The 7426-nt window shown below is 32.0% G+C and overlaps 1 long non-coding RNA gene across 1 annotated transcript in view; it reads right to left on the bottom strand.

Annotated features, from left to right (window-relative positions):
- Positions 1-7141, bottom strand: part of LOC137491019 (uncharacterized) — a 13620-nt gene extending 6479 nt beyond the window's left edge. Inside the window, exon 1 of the long non-coding RNA XR_015942930.1 lies at positions 3495-7141. This is a non-coding gene — a long non-coding RNA (uncharacterized LOC137491019). The remainder of the gene's footprint in view (positions 1-3494) is intronic.
- Between the last annotated feature and the right edge of the window lie 285 nt (positions 7142-7426).

The raw sequence follows: 7426 nt of genomic DNA, 5'->3' as shown, positions 1-7426 counted from the left end.
ACAAAACTTTAGTCACAGCTTTATAATGAAATAACCTGAAGAACAACAAATGATTAAATCATTTAAATGATCAGCGGATGATTAAACAACTCTACAAACAACATCACCAGCTACACTTATTACTCAATACATGTATTTTTGTATAACATCTACTAAAGTTCTTCTTGAGAAAAAAGTTAAAGTTTTACGTCACCATCATGGAGAACAGAGTTTGCTTTAGTTGGGCTCTCAGCCCTGTCATTTTTAACATTTATATATCTTGGCTGCTGCAATTGTTAAGAACTTTGTTTGAAAAGCTCCTTTGTTGTGGCAAGCCGGCCAAAAACCTAAATAAGATCTGATGATGTTCATGTTGCTATTAAATGGCAGAGTCTGTTCTCATTTAGTATAATATAATTTACTGCTCCTATTCAATATTAAATCTATTGTTTTACATTATATGTCTATATATGGCAATGATTTCTGGAAGTTTTTAAGAATATCTTGGACAATAACACTGCTCTATGGTGTAAATCGCACTCAAAGAGACATCAATAATCAGCATATGAACCTCAATAATGGTGACAAATTTAACAAAATTAACAGTTTAACTCACAAACAGGCAACTGAAAGTCTAAACATAAACAACAGCAGAATCAAACACAAATAAAGAAAACTGTTAGACCATTATACAACATTTGTTTATACCGCAATGCATGCTGGGATATTTGTACAGTGCCACTCCCAGCATGCATTGCAGCATGAAACATTTGAGATGTTACCATTGTTGAGATACAAGGTCAGATTCATGAGGTCTGAGTGTGTATTTGTCATAACTGAACTGTTTTTGTATGTTATTTCTTAACTGGTAAGTAATTACAGAGGTATCTTTTCTGTTTCCACTTCTCATTAATTAAAATAATATCTGCAACTAAGCATAAAATCTATTGCATGAGGCCCTTCTTCCAGATTTAAACCAAAACATTTATCAGAACTAATTTCAGATAAACAGATTTCTCTATTTATTGACATCCCAACTTTATTGCTATAGTACAAACGTTTTGTAAACTCTGTATTCAAGCAGATGGAAAGTCTTCTTAAAAGAGTTCAAGGGTGAAGAGCCCAACTAAATCAGCCCCTCACTCCATTACGGTGACACAAAAAACACCTTAATTTCTGTTGGATCTCAATGAGAATAGTATGGAAGTCAAATCAGTCAGTAATAAGTGTGTGTCTGCTGTTGTTTGTGGAGTTGTTTAATGATCCTGTGCTGAGACTGAAGCTGTTTCATTTTACTTGATTTTATTTAATGTTGTAACTCAAGTCACTGTTTGTGTTTCTTGTTTATTTTCTTCAGTAATTGTGATTATTAACAGCAGGTGTTCATCAGTGTCTGAATTCACTCATTAGTGTTCATTAAAACTGTCAGGTGAACTATATTAGTTAACTAGTGTATGAAATAGTGAACAAGGACACAAAGCGTGATTTCAAACACAGACTTCAAAACATCGAATCTAAACTCTTTTCTCTTGAACAGTTTTCTGCAGTTGGTTTCTTTCTCGAAAACAAAAATGTTACCCAGAAAGCAGTTTTTAACAGAATATTACTGTTTTAGTGAAAAAAAAACATTATTTTACTGTAGAATCTGACCGTTTTTAACAGCAATTTTTTACAGTGTAGTTTAGTTCACATGGACCAAACTGGATTTATCAGAAATAGATCCTCTTTCGATAACATACGGAGGCTAATGAATATTATTTATTCAGCAAAACAAATTGATTTTCCGGTGATTGCTCTTTCTTTAGATGCAGAAAAAGCCTTCGACCGAGTGGAATGGTCTTATCTGATTGCAGTTTTACAAAAAATGAATTTCGGTCCAAACTTTATTGAGATGATTAAGATGTTGTATAGGAATCCATCGGCAGCCATCCGTACTAATTCTGATGTATCTGAACATTTTTATTTATCAAGAGGAACCAGACAGGGATGTCCCCTCTCCCCGCTACTCTTTGCTCTAGCGGTAGAACCGCTGGCTATTGCAATACGGACACATAAATCAATCTTTGGATTAGAAATAGGAGGTTGTATACACAAGATATCGTTATACGCGGACGATGTGATGCTATATCTAACTAATCCTGATTTATCTCTATCTAATTTGTCTCAACTCTTAGAAAACTTTAGGGACATATCTGGCTATAAAATTTATTTTAATAAAAGCGTTATGATGCCATTGAATTCGGCTGGGGAGAAAATACCCTTAGATAACATTCCTTTTTTATGGAATACTGAAAAAATAGTTTATTTAGGACTAAATATTCCTTCGAAATTGGAAGAAGCATACTCTTTGAATTATTCCCCATTACTTAAAAAGGTAATTAGAGATCTGGAAAGATGGAATCCACTACCATTATCACTAATTGGCAGGATAAACTGCGTAAAAAGGAACATTCTTCCTAAATTTTTATATTTGTTTCAGACCCTCCCTATTTCTATCCCACAAAAGTTTTTTAGGAATCTCAACAGCTCAATTAGAAATTTTATTTGGAATAAAAAAACTCCAAGGATTAAACTTAGGACATTACAGATGACATCCAAAAAAGGTGGACTACAACTTCCAGATTTTTTGTTTTATTTCTGGGCAGCACAGATGAGAGCAGTGTGGTTTTGGCAGATGGAAGGTACATTGTTACCCGCATGGTTACAAATAGAAAAATATCATGCAAGGGAAATACCTTTAGAAAAGGCCTTATTCATCCCTTTGAATTGTGTTATGAAGGCAGTTAGTAACCCATTCATTAGGCACACTTGCAAATTGGGGTTTGTAATCAAGAAAAAAAATAATTGGCTACTTTCAATGTATAATAATACTCCGTTTCACTGTAACCCATCTCTTCCTGAAGCATTAAGAGATGGAATAACACAATACTGGTACAAAAAGGGAATACAGATGTTTGGAGATTTATATGAGCAGGGCATACTAATGACATTTGAACAATTGAGATTAAAGTTTTCCCTTCCTGTTAAACATTTTTTTAAATATATTCAGGTGAGACACTATATTACCACAATGCAAAAGGGTAATTTAGGACCTCTATCTTCCCTCCCAATAGATGCTATTATAAGAAAGAGAAAAGAACCCAAAGGATTTGTGTCTTATATGTATAGCAACCTTAACGATTTGTATGAGATGGAAGTGTCATCTTCAAAACCTAAATGGGAGAAAGATTTAGAATGCATGTTTGATCAAGATACTTGGGAACATATCTGTAAAAGTGCCCTAACATTTTCATTTAATAGTAGACATACATTAATACAGTTTAATATTTTACACAGGGTATATTATACACCTGAACGATTGCACAGAATAAGTGATTCATATTCAGAACATTGTTCTAGATGTAAGATTGAGGTTGGTACATTATTTCATATGTTTTGGACATGTTCTAAACTTAAAACCTATTGGAGAAATATAATACAAACTATTAGTAAAATTGCCAATGTTAACCTTTTACCTGATCCAAGATTTATGTTGTTGGGGGATGAGTCAGTTCTTCTGTTCGATCAAAGGAAAAATTTACGTTTAATTAAAATGGCTCTGATAGCAGCAAAGAAATGCATTGCTATACATTGGAAATCGGTAGAACCACCAAGTCATATTGTATGGCTTAGAGAACTTTCTTCTTATGTTCCTGTTGAAAAAATAATGTTTAATCTTAAAAAAAACTCTTCAATGTTTGAGAAGACTTGGGGTAAATTTATAGAATACATGAATAACTTGGATGTTACATTGACTGAAAATACGGATGGAAAAGAATGACACTTCATTGCTTTAATCCTGTATTTGTCATTATTGTTTGTTTATTGTTTATTTCCTCCTAATTTACACATCAGCTCGATGTCTCACAAGTATGTCTGTTTAAGTGTTCTGTCTTATGAGGGTGGGAAAGGGGTGGAGGGTGGTTAGAAAAGAATGTTTACATTTATACTGAAATGACTCTGTAAATTATCGATGTGAAAATAATAAAAAATATATTGATAAAAAAATTTTTTTTATCAGATATGATTATTATTCTGATACAGCGAAAAAAAAAATCTACTTACATACAAGGCTGTTTTCCATGCAGAAATTGTGCCACATGTCAGAACTTGATAAAGTGCAAAGAATTTTTGAATTCAATAACAGGTAAGAATAATAAAATAAAAACATGTATTACCTGTTCTACACGTAATATAATTTACATGTTAAAATGTCCCTGCCAAAAAATATACATGGGTAAGTCTTTACGACCGTTGAAGTTGCGAATTAGCGAACATAAATCAAGTATACGACGACAAGACATAACCTCGGCAGTAGCAAGACACTTTATGGAATGCAAACATGACGTTAAACAACTAGAGTGCTTAGGGATTGAAGAGGTGTTTGAGTCACATAGAGGAGGTAATTTAAATAAAAGATTATTACAAAGAGAAGTGTTCTGGATTCATAAATTAAAGTCACTTGCACCAAAAGGAATGAATGAGGAGCTGGATCTGTCTGCATTTCTTTAAAAAGTCTGTTATTTAATCGATATTAGGAATTGTAAATCTTGACCTTTAAAGTTATTGACAAAAATAAAAAATGATTTTTTTTTTTTTGAACTTCGGAATAAAGTAGATAAAAATGGGAGAATAATGTTAATTGATAGGTTTCTTGTGAAATAATATTTTAGGAGGTAAGGGTATTTTTCTTGTGCTTGATCATGATATTGAAGTGAAACAGAAACTGTTGGTTAACACTGTGATAATTGATATTCAAACTGCATTATACTTTGAAAATGGTTATTGTCCCATGCCTCAGCAGCACAACTTTGTTTTTAGGATCTAAAAATTTATTCTTTAAAAAAAGTCTCAAGCAAAAAGATTCCAATGGCGCCGCCTGCTGGTACATGAAGAATATGTTCAATATTCTGACGAACTTTACACTCAAATGTTTGCATATCATCAGCATGCTGTAATCCATTTCTTAAACAAAAAAAAGTCATTTTTATACTAGTTTGTTGGCCAGTTGTAGGCAGTGCACTGCTAAACGTTATTGTTCCACTACAATTTGTTTGTTTTGTCGCACGTCGTCCCACAACAACAACATATAGTTTAGAATACTGTACAATGTTTTATAATAATAATTAATTATTTTAGTGTCCATTTCATTCAGCATATTTCAAATTAAGGGCATCCACATTTTCTGACATACTTTAAACCAGGGTTTCTGCAGGTTTCACCAAGTTAAATTTAAGACTTTTAAAGAAATTTTTAGACCATTATGAATTAAATTTTAGATTATGGAATTTTTCAAATGCCCCAGATGAAAAAGATTTTTATATGTCCGATCAAAAAATATTACAATTTTATACATTTAATGATAAAACAATAAATTAATAATAATGTTAAAATATTTTAGATATTTCTTAGCAAAAAATCTTAAATATTGTGTAAAAACAAGAGAGCTCGACTAGGATCCACACACTTTTTTCCAAAATAAACTTTCTTTAAAATAAAAAACAAATGAACAAAAGTTTTGAAAACTATAATAAACTAAATCTATGCACAACAATCTGTCCAGGTCGATGTCCTCAGCAGTAAATACATGGAGCACGTTTGAACAAATGAAGCACAAAAATAATTAAACTATTATGATAAATAGAGTTAAAATGATCTTTTTGAATGAAAAGTTTAAAGTTTTATTGAGATGGATTGTTGGTGATTGTGTGGGTTTTGGCCAGATTGGGTAACAAAACATGAACAAAGGAAAATGAAGACTTGTTTGAAAAGATTTAAGACCTACAACACAGTATTTCCATAAATTTAAGACTTCTTAAGGCCTTCTTAAGGTTTTTGAATTTAGGACATTTTAAGACCCTGCGGGTATTAAATAGATCATATCTGTGAGAACTATTAACAACTACTAGAAACAAGTTTAACCCATAAAGAAATTGATGAAAAAGGGAATTGTGATCAACGTGACATATGCTAATGGAAAGTACTAAGCCAACACTATCACCGTAATAGCAGATATCTTTTATGAGAGTACTGTAGGTCAAATATCGTCAGCTCAGTTAAACTTTTTTAATTTATTGTTTTTATTAACTTTATATAGCGCCAGTGCTCAAGGGCGCTTTACAAACAGTAGGAGAACAAGAAAAGCAATAAACTTAAGAAGGTAGAGAAAATGGGAGACTAATAATACATAAAATAATGACAAAAGACATGAAAACAAGTGATGAAAGAAACTCATTCCTGTCTTTTCATTGAGTGCTTATGTGCATTTAGGAGAACTAGGCAGCACAATCAGGGCTGCAAGATGGACTTTGAGAATGAAAACCAACCTGTTTGTTCCTGCAGATCTTCCTGTTTGACTGTGAATGTTTCTTCAATCTTTACATCTTCACTCTCCTCTTTAATAAACGCCATCTTTATAACAGTGTGGAAATCAGTCGCTTCAGCAGGAGTTTTTCTCTGTGTTTGGACACTTTATCCTGTTTAAAATTAACAAAACAATAAAAATGTACTGTTTAAAATAAATAAAACAATGAACAAAAACAAAATAACTTTTCTTCAACACTTGCTTCAACAGTTTCTTTATATAAGAGTGATTAACAAAAAGACATTAGTTAAGTCTGAGCAAAAAACAATAGCCACAAAAGAGACGATTAGGACCAGAACTCCATTCCTTATATATAGTGATGTACATTTGGAATAGAATGACATTATGCTATTTAATAAATTAAACCTTCATTAAAACACTTATTACACACTTTACTGTTGCTTTATTCAAACTTTAACAAATGTTAATTATTTTGTTTGTTTTATTTATTTAATTGTCTGCTTACAGCAACGTTGTAGCACTCTTTTGCACAAGACAAGAATTTACTCTTGTGGACAAATAAAGTTTATCCTATCTTATTTAAACAATAGATCTTACTGTGAGTAAAATAATACTTTGTTGTATAAAATAATATTATCATAATAATATTGTCAAAATAATATTGTCAACAGCAGGTACATCTAGCATGAAATGAACAACCTGAAATTTTAATCAGTCGATTTGTGTAAAAGCTTTAAAACAAACCTTTCTCCAGTTGAATCACAGTGTGGGAGCGGCGCAGCCTTATGACGTCACACCACCACGCCAAAATAAAAGTTTTTTTAAAAGCTTTTTTCCCTCACTTACTCTTAGTCATTAATTATTGATACATTTCTCCCTTGTTTTCCACTTTTTACTTTATCTGCTTTCTGTTTTGTATTTGTAAGACCATCACTATTTATGATAATTGAATAAATCCATTTACCCCCACTAGATATTGGCCTTCAGGTAGGTTGGTAAGTGGTTGCATTTTCTTTAAACGATTGCATTTCTTCATCCATAGCTTTAACCCACATTCACTTGCATTCACTGATGTTGCCACCG

This window comes from Danio rerio, chromosome 4 (genome assembly GCF_052040795.2).
Source record: "Danio rerio strain M-AB ecotype USA chromosome 4, GRCz13ab, whole genome shotgun sequence".
NCBI classification, from domain to species: domain Eukaryota; kingdom Metazoa; phylum Chordata; class Actinopteri; order Cypriniformes; family Danionidae; genus Danio; species Danio rerio.
This window is presented reverse-complemented; position numbering and strand designations above follow the sequence as displayed.